The sequence below is a fragment of the Pseudorca crassidens genome, chromosome 3 (genome assembly GCF_039906515.1).
Source record: "Pseudorca crassidens isolate mPseCra1 chromosome 3, mPseCra1.hap1, whole genome shotgun sequence".
Taxonomy (NCBI): Eukaryota; Metazoa; Chordata; class Mammalia; order Artiodactyla; family Delphinidae; genus Pseudorca; species Pseudorca crassidens.
In genome coordinates this window covers 177,229,118-177,241,602 of record NC_090298.1, presented here as the reverse complement: position 1 = coordinate 177,241,602, position 12,485 = coordinate 177,229,118, and the positions used below count along the sequence as shown (strand labels likewise).

At 43.8% G+C, this 12,485-nt stretch overlaps 1 long non-coding RNA gene across 1 annotated transcript in view; it reads right to left on the bottom strand.

The window, feature by feature from the left end:
* LOC137220951 (uncharacterized) overlaps window positions 1-11,310 on the bottom strand; it is a 199,631-nt gene extending 188,321 nt beyond the window's left edge. Inside the window, exon 1 of the long non-coding RNA XR_010941855.1 lies at window positions 11,220-11,310. This is a non-coding gene — a long non-coding RNA (uncharacterized lncRNA). The remainder of the gene's footprint in view (window positions 1-11,219) is intronic.
* Between the last annotated feature and the right edge of the window lie 1,175 nt (window positions 11,311-12,485).

The window sequence follows — 12,485 nt, the reverse complement described above, 5'->3', positions numbered from 1 at the left end:
CAGAGCCTAGGGCACTTCCACTTATGGTCGTATAGCTTAGGGAAATTAAAATCAAAAAGACACAGCCACCATAAAGTTTGGGACGGCTCTGTTTACAAGAACCTCGTTTACGGTACAAGTTCAATATCACAGAAAGCGAAAAATGGATAAAGAAGTTGTGGTAGGTACGTACAATGCAATATCACTCAGCAATGAAATCTATGTCATCAGGCCCATAGCAGCATAATGAGTGGATTCAGGTACGATGATTCTAAGTGAGATAAGTCACACAGAAAAAGAAACATCATAAGATATCACTACTACACGGAATGTAAACATGGCTACACAGGAACAGAATTACAAAACAGAACAGGGTCTCAAATGTAGAAAACCAACTTATGCTTTCTTAAGGGGAAAGGTGAGTTGGGGTGCTGCATAAAACCAGAGATTGAAATTAGCACAGATACCGTTCCATAAGCCAAATATGTAATAGACAAGAGCTACTCCTTTCTCAACCAAGTGGAATCAACACCCCATATTAAACGCCTAAGAATATACCTGACTAGTAAGAATCTTAAAACCTATGGATTTCTATGTCTCCGAAAGAGAATCAAGCGTGTGTACAGCGGCATAAACGCAGCAGTGATAGGATTGGTGAGGTTCGGTGAGCAAATGCAGACCCTTTGAAGTCATATTGCATGGTACCCATTCCATGGGTCTCAACTCTCCAGGTTTAAGGGATTCTTCCTTCAGCTAAAACATGCATGTGGAACCCAGAGTATGATCCACCGTGTGATCGGGAAACGTGTTCAAATGTGTCAGATTTCGTCCCCTGGTACTCGGGTGCAACATTCCAGACGCTTTACTAACACTCTCCCCACTTGGAGAGTCAGTGCCTTTAACCTCCTGTTTGGCCCAGTTTGCAATTTCTGCGGAAAATGAACAGGAATAGGGAGAACCAATGAGAGACTAGCTGGAGGTGTCTGGACGGGCAAATTTAACTCTCATTTCCCACCAGGAAGAGGAATTAACCAAAGGCTCAGCATGCCATGCCGGAACCACACTAGGGCCTGAAGCAATCCTGCGGTGTTGCGGCCAGCTCACAAGAAAGCGAGTTGAAGAAAGGAGCTCAGGGGCACTGTAATTCACAAACCTGCAGAGTTAAAAATGACAGCTATCGTCCAAAAATATATTGAAGTAAGGCTGCCAAGAGGACTTGAAAGCGGGGCAGAATTGCAGGAATCCGATTTCAGGAGGTAGACTGGAATTGCATGTAAAGCATAGGAAAACAGGCAGAACGTCCACAATGATGCACTTGGCCAAAAAGTGCGTATGCGTTTTTTCCTGAATATATTCAGGAAAAAACGCATACGCCCTTTTTGGCCAACCAAGCAAGCTTGCAAAGGAAATCTGCAGTACAATGAAGTCTCACTGCCCCCCAGTCAAAAGGGCCATCTGAAAAAAGTGTAAAATCCAGAAAGGCAGGACAGCTCATGGAGAATTGGGAGCCTTGTTATGCTGATGGGCGGGATGTAAATTGCCAACAGCCACTCTGGAGAAGTGTATGGTGTTTCCTGAAACATCTAAAAAGCAAAGCAACAGAGCCTAGGGCACTTCCACTTATGGTCGTATAGCTTAGGGAAATTAGAATCAAAAAGACACAGCCACCCCAAAGTTTGGGACGGCTCTGTTTACAAGAACCTCGTTTACGGTACAAGTTCAATATCACAGAAAGCGAAAAATGGATAAAGAAGTTGTGGTACTTACGTACAATGCAATATCACTCAGCAATGAAATCTATGTCATCAGGCCCATAGCAGCATAATGAGTGGATTCAGGTACGATGATTCTAAGTGAGATAAGTCACACAGAAAAAGAAACATCATAAGATATCACTAATACACGGAATGTAAACTTGGCTACACAGGAACTGAATTACAAAACAGAACAAGGTCTCAAATGTAGAAAACCAACTTATGCTTGCTTAAGGGGAAAGGTGAGTTGGGGTGCTGCATAAAACCAGAGATTGAAATTAGCACAGATACCGTTCCATAAGCCAAATATGTAATAGACAAGAGCTACTCCTTGCTCAACGAAGAGGACTCAACACCCCATATTAAACGTCTAAGAATATACCTGACTAGTAAGAATCTTAAAATCTATGGATTTATATGTCTCCGAAAGAGAATCAAGCGTGTGTACAGTGGCATAAGCGCAGCAGTGATAGGTTTGGTGAGGTTCGGTGAGCCAATGCAGAACCTTTGAAGTCATATTGAATGGTACCCATTCCATGGGTCTCAACTCTCCAGGTTTAAGGGATTCTTCCTTCAGCTAAAACATGCATGTGGAACCCAGAGTATGATCCACCGTGTGATCGGGAAACGTGTTCAAATGTGTCTCAGTTTTTGTCCCCTGGTACTCGGGTGCAACATTCCAGACGCTTTACTAAAACTCTCCCCACTTGGAGAGTCAGTGCCTTTAACCTCCTGTTTGACCCAGTTTGCAATTTTTGCGGAAGATGAACAGGAATAGGGAGAACCAGTGAGAGACTAGCTGGAGGTGTCTGGACGGGCAAATTTAACTCTCATTTCCCACCAGGAAGAGGAATTAAACAAAGGCTCAGCGTGCCATTCCGGAACCACCCTATGTCCTGAAGCAATGCTGCGGTGTTGCGGCCAGCTCACAAGAAAGCGAGTTGAAGAAAGGAGCTCAGGGGCACTGTATTTCACAAACCTGCAGAGTTAAAAATGACAGCTATCGTCCAAAAATATATTGAAGTAAGGGTACCAAGAGGACTTGAAAGCGGGGCAGAATTGTAGGAAACCGATTTCAGGAGGTAGACTGGAATTGCATGTAAAGCATAGGAAAAGAGGCAGAACGTCCACAATGATGCACTTGGCCAAAAAGGGCGTATGCGTTTTTTCCTGAATATATTCAGGAAAAAACGCATACGCACTTTTTGGCCAACCAAGCAAGCTTGCAAAGGAAATCCGCACTACAATGAAGTCTCACTGCCCCCCGGTCAATAGGGCCATCTGAAAAAAGTGTAAAATCCAGAAAGGCAGGACAGGCCATGGAGAACTGGGAGCCTTGTTATGCTGATGGGCGGGATGTAAATTGCCAACAGCCACTCTGGAGAAGTGTATGGTGTTTCCTGAAACATCTAAAAAACAAAGCAACAGAGCCTAGGGCACTTCCACTTATGGTCCTATAGCTTAGGGAAATTAAAATCAAAAAGACACAGCCACCCCAAAGTTTGGGATGGCTCTGTTTACAAGAACCTCGTTTACAGTACGAGTTCAATATCACAGAAAGTGAAAAATGGACAAAGATTTTGTGGTACTTACGTACAATGCAATATCACTCAGCAATGAAATCTATATCATCAGGCCCGTAGCAGCATAATGAGTGGATTCAGGTACGATGATTCTAAGTGAGATAAGTCACACAGAAAAAGAAACATCATAAGATATCACTACTACACGGAATGTAAACTTGGCTACACAGGAACTGAATTACAAAACAGAACAGGATCTCAAATGTAGAAAACCAACTTATGCTTGCTTAAGGGGAAAGGTGAGTTGGGGTGCTGCATAAAACCAGAGATTGAAATTAGCACAGATACCATTCCATAAGCCAAATAGGTAATAGACAAGAGCTACTCCTTGCTCAACGAAGTGGACTCAACACCCCATATTAAATGCCTAAGAATATACCTGACTAGTAAGAATCTTAACACCTATGGATTTATATGTCTCCGAAAGAGAATCAAGCGTGTGTACAGCGGCATAAATGCAGCAGTGATAGGATTGGTGAGGTTCGGTGAGCAAATGCAGACCCTTTGAAGTCATATTGCATGGTACCCATTCCATGGGTCTCAACTCTCCAGGTTTAAGGGATTCTTCCTTCAGCTAAAACATGCATGTGGAACCCAGAGTATGATCCACCGTGTGATTGGGAAACGTGTTCAAATGTGTCTCAGTTTTCGTCCCCTGGTACTCGGGTGCAACATTCCAGTCGCTTTACTAACACTCTCCCCACTTGGAGAGTCAGGGCCTTTAACCTCCTGTTTGGCCCAGTTTGCAAATTCTGCGGAAAATGAACAGAAATAGGGAGAACCAATGAGAGACTAGCTGGAGGTGTCTGGACGGGCAAATTTAACTCTCATTTCCCACCAGGAAGAGGAATTAACCAAAGGCTCAGCGTGCCATGCCGGAACCACACTAGGGCCTGAAGCCATGCTGCGGTGTTGCGGCCAGCTCACAAGAAAGCGAGTTGAAGAAAGGAGCTCAGGGGCACTGTAATTCACAAACCTGCAGAGTTATAAATGACAGCTATCGTCCAAAAATATATTGAAGTAAGGCTGCCAAGAGGACTTGAAAGTGGGGCAGAATTGCAGGAAACCGATTTCAGGAGGTAGACTGGAATTGCATGTAAAGCATAGGAAAAGAGGCAGAACGTCCACAATGATGCACTTGGCCAAAAAGGGCGTATGCGTTTTTTCCTGAATATATTCAGGAAAAAACGCATACGCCCTTTTGGGCCAACCAAGCAAGCTTGCAAAGGAAATCTGCACTACAATGAAGTCTCACTGCCCCCCGGTCAAAAGGGCCATCTGAAAAAAGTATAAAATCCAGAAAGGCAGGACAGGCCATGGAGAACTGGGAGCCTTGTTATGCTGATGGGCGGGATGTAAATTGCCAATAGCCTCTCTGGAGAAGTGTATGGTGTTTCCTGAAACATCTACAAAACAAAGCAACAGAGCCTAGGGCACTTCCACTTATGGTCGTATAGCTTAGGGAAATTAAAATCAAAAAGACACAGCCACCATAAAGTTTGGGACGGCTCTGTTTACAAGAACCTCGTTTACGGTACAAGTTCAATATCACAGAAAGCGAAAAATGGATAAAGAAGTTGTGGTAGGTACGTACAATGCAATATCACTCAGCAATGAAATCTATGTCATCAGGCCCATAGCAGCATAATGAGTGGATTCAGGTACGATGATTCTAAGTGAGATAAGTCACACAGAAAAAGAAACATCATAAGATATCACTACTACACGGAATGTAAACATGGCTACACAGGAACAGAATTACAAAACAGAACAGGGTCTCAAATGTAGAAAACCAACTTATTCTTTCTTAAGGGGAAAGGTGAGTTGGGGTGCTGCATAAAACCAGAGATTGAAATTAGCACAGATACCGTTCCATAAGCCAAATATGTAATAGACAAGAGCTACTCCTTTCTCAACCAAGTGGAATCAACACCCCATATTAAACGCCTAAGAATATACCTGACTAGTAAGAATCTTAAAACCTATGGATTTCTATGTCTCCGAAAGAGAATCAAGCGTGTGTACAGCGGCATAAACGCAGCAGTGATAGGATTGGTGAGGTTCGGTGAGCAAATGCAGACCCTTTGAAGTCATATTGCATGGTACCCATTCCATGGGTCTCAACTCTCCAGGTTTAAGGGATTCTTCCTTCAGCTAAAACATGCATGTGGAACCCAGAGTATGATCCACCGTGTGATCGGGAAACGTGTTCAAATGTGTCAGATTTCGTCCCCTGGTACTCGGGTGCAACATTCCAGACGCTTTACTAACACTCTCCCCACTTGGAGAGTCAGTGCCTTTAACCTCCTGTTTGGCCCAGTTTGCAATTTCTGCGGAAAATGAACAGGAATAGGGAGAACCAATGAGAGACTAGCTGGAGGTGTCTGGACGGGCAAATTTAACTCTCATTTCCCACCAGGAAGAGGAATTAACCAAAGGCTCAGCATGCCATGCCGGAACCACACTAGGGCCTGAAGCAATCCTGCGGTGTTGCGGCCAGCTCACAAGAAAGCGAGTTGAAGAAAGGAGCTCAGGGGCACTGTAATTCACAAACCTGCAGAGTTAAAAATGACAGCTATCGTCCAAAAATATATTGAAGTAAGGCTGCCAAGAGGACTTGAAAGCGGGGCAGAATTGCAGGAATCCGATTTCAGGAGGTAGACTGGAATTGCATGTAAAGCATAGGAAAACAGGCAGAACGTCCACAATGATGCACTTGGCCAAAAAGTGCGTATGCGTTTTTTCCTGAATATATTCAGGAAAAAACGCATACGCCCTTTTTGGCCAACCAAGCAAGCTTGCAAAGGAAATCTGCAGTACAATGAAGTCTCACTGCCCCCCAGTCAAAAGGGCCATCTGAAAAAAGTGTAAAATCCAGAAAGGCAGGACAGCTCATGGAGAATTGGGAGCCTTGTTATGCTGATGGGCGGGATGTAAATTGCCAACAGCCACTCTGGAGAAGTGTATGGTGTTTCCTGAAACATCTAAAAAGCAAAGCAACAGAGCCTAGGGCACTTCCACTTATGGTCGTATAGCTTAGGGAAATTAGAATCAAAAAGACACAGCCACCCCAAAGTTTGGGACGGCTCTGTTTACAAGAACCTCGTTTACGGTACAAGTTCAATATCACAGAAAGCGAAAAATGGATAAAGAAGTTGTGGTACTTACGTACAATGCAATATCACTCAGCAATGAAATCTATGTCATCAGGCCCATAGCAGCATAATGAGTGGATTCAGGTACGATGATTCTAAGTGAGATAAGTCACACAGAAAAAGAAACATCATAAGATATCACTAATACACGGAATGTAAACTTGGCTACACAGGAACTGAATTACAAAACAGAACAAGGTCTCAAATGTAGAAAACCAACTTATGCTTGCTTAAGGGGAAAGGTGAGTTGGGGTGCTGCATAAAACCAGAGATTGAAATTAGCACAGATACCGTTCCATAAGCCAAATATGTAATAGACAAGAGCTACTCCTTGCTCAACGAAGAGGACTCAACACCCCATATTAAACGTCTAAGAATATACCTGACTAGTAAGAATCTTAAAATCTATGGATTTATATGTCTCCGAAAGAGAATCAAGCGTGTGTACAGTGGCATAAGCGCAGCAGTGATAGGTTTGGTGAGGTTCGGTGAGCCAATGCAGAACCTTTGAAGTCATATTGAATGGTACCCATTCCATGGGTCTCAACTCTCCAGGTTTAAGGGATTCTTCCTTCAGCTAAAACATGCATGTGGAACCCAGAGTATGATCCACCGTGTGATCGGGAAACGTGTTCAAATGTGTCTCAGTTTTTGTCCCCTGGTACTCGGGTGCAACATTCCAGACGCTTTACTAAAACTCTCCCCACTTGGAGAGTCAGTGCCTTTAACCTCCTGTTTGACCCAGTTTGCAATTTCTGCGGAAAATGAACAGGAATAGGGAGAACCAATGAGAGACTAGCTGGAGGTGTCTGGACGGGCAAATTTAACTCTCATTTCCCACCAGGAAGAGGAATTAAACAAAGGCTCAGCGTGCCATCCCAGAACCACACTAGGGCCTGAAGCAATCCTGCGGTGTTGCGGCCAGCTCACAAGAAAGCGAGTTGAAGAAAGGAGCTCAGGGACACTGTAATTCACAAACCTGCAGAGTTAAAAATGACAGCTATCGTCCAAAAATATATTGAAGTAAGGCTGCCAAGAGGACTTGAAAGCGGGGCAGAATTGCAGGAATCCGATTTCAGGAGGTAGACTGGAATTGCATGTAAAGCATAGGAAAAGAGGCAGAACGTCCACAATGATGCACTTGGCCAAAAAGGGCGTATGCGTTTTTTCCTGAATATATTCAGGAAAAAACGCATACGCCCTTTTTGGCCAACCAAGCAAGCTTGCAAAGGAAATCTGCACTACAATGAAGTCTCACTGGCCCCCGGTCAAAAGGGCCATCGGAAAAAAGTGTAAAATCCAGAAAGGCAGGACAGGCCATGGAGAATTGGGAGCCTTGTTATGCTGATGGGCGGGATGTAAATTGCCAACAGCCACTCTGGAGAAGTGTATGGTGTTTCCTGAAACATCTAAAAAACAAAGCAACAGAGCCTAGGGCACTTCCACTTATGGTCCTATAGCTTAGGGAAATTAAAATCATAAAGACACAGCCACCCCAAAGTTTGGGACGGCTCTGTTTACAAGAACCTCGTTTACAGTACAAGTTCAATATCACAGAAAGTGAAAAATGGATAAAGAAGTTGTGGTACTTACGTACAATGCAATATCACTCAGCAATGAAATCTATATCATCAGGCCCATAGCAGCATAATGAGTGGATTCAGGTACGATGATTCTAAGTGAGATAAGTCACACAGAAAAAGAAACATCATAAGATATCACTACTACACGGAATGTAAACTTGGCTACACAGGAACTGAATTACAAAACAGAACAGGGTCTCAAATGTAGAAAACCAACTTATGCTTGCTTACGGGGAAAGGTGAGTTGGGGTGCTGCATAAAACCAGAGATTGAAATTAGCACAGATACCGTTCCATAAGCCAAATATGTAATAGACAAGAGCTAGTCTTTGCTCAACGAAGAGGACTGAATACCCCGTATTAAACGTCTAAGAATATACCTGAGTAGTAAGAATCTTAAAATCTATGGATTTATATGTCTCCGAAAGAGAATCAAGCGTGTGTACAGTGGCAAAAGCGCAGCAGTGATAAGATTGGTGAGGTTCGGTGAGCCAATGCAGAACCTTTGAATTTATATTGCATGGTACCCATTCCATGGGTCTCAACTCTCCAGGTTTAAGGGATTCTTCCTTCAGCTAAAACATGCATGTGGAACCCAGAGTATGATCCACCGTGTTATTGGGAAAAGTGTTCAAATGTGTCTCAGGTTTCGTCCCCTGGTACTCGGGTGCAACATTCCAGACGCTTTACTAACACTCTCCCCACTTGGAGAGTCAGTGCCTTTAACCTCCTGTTTGGCCCAGTTTGCAATTTCTGCGGAAAATGAACAGGAATAGGGAGAACCAATGAGAGACTAGCTGGAGGTGTCTGGACGGACAAATTTAACTCTCATTTCCCACCAGGAAGAGGAATTAACCAAAGGCTCAGCGTGCCATGCCGGAACCACACTAGGGCCTGAAGCAATGCTGTGGTCTTGCAGCCAGCTCACAAGAAAGCAAGTTGAAGAAAGGAGCTCAGAGGCTCTGTAATTCACAAAACTGCAGAGTTATAAATGACAGCTATCGTCCAAAAATATATTGAAGTAAGGCTGCCAAGAGGACTTGAAAGCGGGGCAGAATTGCAGAAAACCGATTTCAGGAGGTAGACTGGAATTGCATGTAAAGCATAGGAAAAGAGGCAGAACGTCCACAATGATGCACTTGGCCAAAAAGGGCGTATGCGTTTTTTCCTGAATATATTCAGGAAAAAACGCATACGCACTTTTGGGCCAACCAAGCAAGCTTGCAAATGAAATCTGCACTACAATGAAGTCTCACTGCCACCCGGTCAAAAGGGCCATCTGAAAAAAGTATAAAATCCAGAAAGGCAGGACAGGCCATGGAGAACTGGGAGCCTTGTTATGCTGATGGGCGGGATGCAAATTGCCAACAGCCACTCTGGAGAAGTGTATGGTGTTTCCTGAAACATCTACAAAACAAAGCAACAGAGCCTAGGGCACTTCCACTTATGGTCCTATAGCTTAGGGAAATTAAAATCAAAAAGACACAGCCACCCCAAAGTTTGGGACGGCTCTGTTTACAAGAACCTCGTTTACAGTTCGAGTTCAATATCACAGAAAGTGAAAAATGGATAAAGAAGTTGTGGTAGGTACGTACAATGCAATATCACTCAGCAATGAAATCTATGTCATCAGGCCCATAGCAGCATAATGAGTGGATTCAGGTACGATGATTCTAAGTGAGATAAGTCACACAGAAAAAGAAACATCATAAGATATCACTAATACACGGAATGTAAACTTGGCTACACAGGAACAGAATTACAAAACAGAACAGGGTCTCAAATGTAGAAAACCAACTTATGCTTTCTTAAGGGGAAAGGTGAATTGGGGTGCTGCATAAAACCAGAGATTGAAATTAGCACAGATACCGTTCCATAAGCCAAATATGTAATAGACAAGAGCTACTCCTTTCTCAACCAAGTGGAATCAACACCCCATATTAAACGCCTAAGAATATACCTGACTAGTAAGAATCTTAAAACCTATGGATTTCTATGTCTCCGAAAGAGAATCAAGCGTGTGTACAGCGGCATAAACGCAGCAGTGATAGGATTGGTGAGGTTCGGTGAGCAAATGCAGACCCTTTGAAGTCATATTGCATGGTACCCATTCCATGGGTCTCAACTCTCCAGGTTTAAGGGATTCTTCCTTCAGCTAAAACATGCATGTGGAACCCAGAGTATGATCCACCGTGTGATCGGGAAACGTGTTCAAATGTGTCTCAGGTTTCGTCCCCTGGTACTCGGGTGCAACATTCCAGACGCTTTACTAACACTCTCCCCACTTGGAGAGTCAGTGCCTTTAACCTCCTGTTTGGCCCAGTTTGCAATTTCTGCGGAAAATGAACAGGAATAGGGAGAACCAATGAGAGACTAGCTGGAGGTGTCTGGACGGGCAAATTTAACTCTCATTTCCCACCAGGAAGAGGAATTAACCAAAGGCTCAGCATGCCATGCCGGAACCACACTAGGGCCTGAAGCAATGCTGCGGTGTTGCGGCCAGCTCACAAGAAAGCGAGTTGAAGAAAGGAGCTCAGGGGCACTGTAATTCACAAACCTGCAGAGTTATAAATGACAGCTATCGTCCAAAAATATATTGAAGTAAGGCTGCCAAGAGGACTTGAAAGCGGGGCAGAATTGCAGGAAACCGGTTTCAGGAGGTAGACTGGAATTGCATGTAAAGCATAGGAAAAGAGGCAGAACGTCCACAATGATGCACTTGGCCAAAAAGGGCGTATGCGTTTTTTCCTGAATATATTCAGGAAAAAACGCATACGCCCTTTTTGGCCAACCAAGCAAGCTTGCAAAGAAATCTGCACTACAATGAAGTCTCACTGCCCCCCAGTCAAAAGGGCCATCTGAAAAAAGTGTAAAATCCAGAAAGGCAGGACAGCTCATGGAGAATTGGGAGCCTTGTTATGCTGATGGGCGGGATGTAAATTGCCAACAGCCAGTCTGGAGAAGTGTATGGTGTTTCCTGAAACATCTAAAAAACAAAGCAACAGAGCCTAGGGCACTTCCACTTATGGTCGTATAGCTTAGGGAAATTAAAATCAAAAAGACACAGCCACCCCAAAGTTTGGGACGGCTCTGTTTACAAGAACCTCGTTTACGGTACAAGTTCAATATCACAGAAAGCGAAAAATGGATAAAGAAGTTGTGGTACTTACGTACAATGCAATATCACTCAGCAATGAAATCTATGTCATCAGGCCCATAGCAGCATAATGAGTGGATTCAGGTATGATGATTCTAAGTGAGATAAGTCACACAGAAAAAGAAACATCATAAGATATCACTAATACACGGAATGTAAACTTGGCTACACAGGAACTGAATTACAAAACAGAACAAGGTCTCAAATGTAGAAAACCAACTTATGCTTGCTTAAGGGGAAAGGTGAGTTGGGGTGCTGCATAAAACCAGAGATTGAAATTAGCACAGATACCGTTCCATAAGCCAAATATGTAATAGACAAGAGCTACTCCTTGCTCAACGAAGAGGACTCAACACCCCATATTAAACGTCTAAGAATATACCTGACTTGTAAGAATCTTAAAATCTATGGATTTATATGTCTCCGAAAGAGAATCAAGCGTGTGTACAGTGGCATAAGCGCAGCAGTGATAGGATTGGTGAGGTTCGGTGAGCCAATGCAGAACCTTTGAAGTCATATTGAATGGTACCCATTCCATGGGTCTCAACTCTCCAGGTTTAAGGGATTCTTCCTTCAGCTAAAACATGCATGTGGAACCCAGAGTATGATCCACCGTGTGATCGGGAAACGTGTTCAAATGTGTCTCAGGTTTCGTCCCCTGGTACTCGGGTGCAACATTCCAGACGCTTTACTAACACTCTCCCCACTTGGAGAGTCAGTGCCTTTAACCTCCTGTTTGGCCCAGTTTGCAATTTCTGCGGAAAATGAACAGGAATAGGGAGAACCAATGAGAGACTAGCTGGAGGTGCCTGTACGGGCAAATTTAACTCTCATTTCCCACCAGGAAGAGGAATTAACCAAAGGCTCAGCGTGCCATGCGGGAACCACACTAAGGCCTGAAGCAATCCTGCGGTGTTGCGGCCAGCTCACAAGAAAGCGAGTTGAAGAAAGGAGCTCAGAGGCACTGTAATTCACAAACCTGCAGAGTTATAAATGACAGCTATCGTCCAAAAATATATTGAAGTAAGGCTGCCAAGAGGACTTGAAAGCGGGGCAGAATTGCAGGAAACCGATTTCAGGAGGTAGACTGGAATTGCATGTAAAGCATAGGAAAAGAGGCAGAACGTCCACAATGATGCACTTGGCCAAAAAGGGCGTATGCGTTTTTTCCTGAATATATTCAGGAAAAAACGCATACGCCCTTTTTGGCCAACCAAGCAAGCTTGCAAAGGAAATCTGCACTACAATGAAGTCTCACTGCCCCCCAGTCAAAAG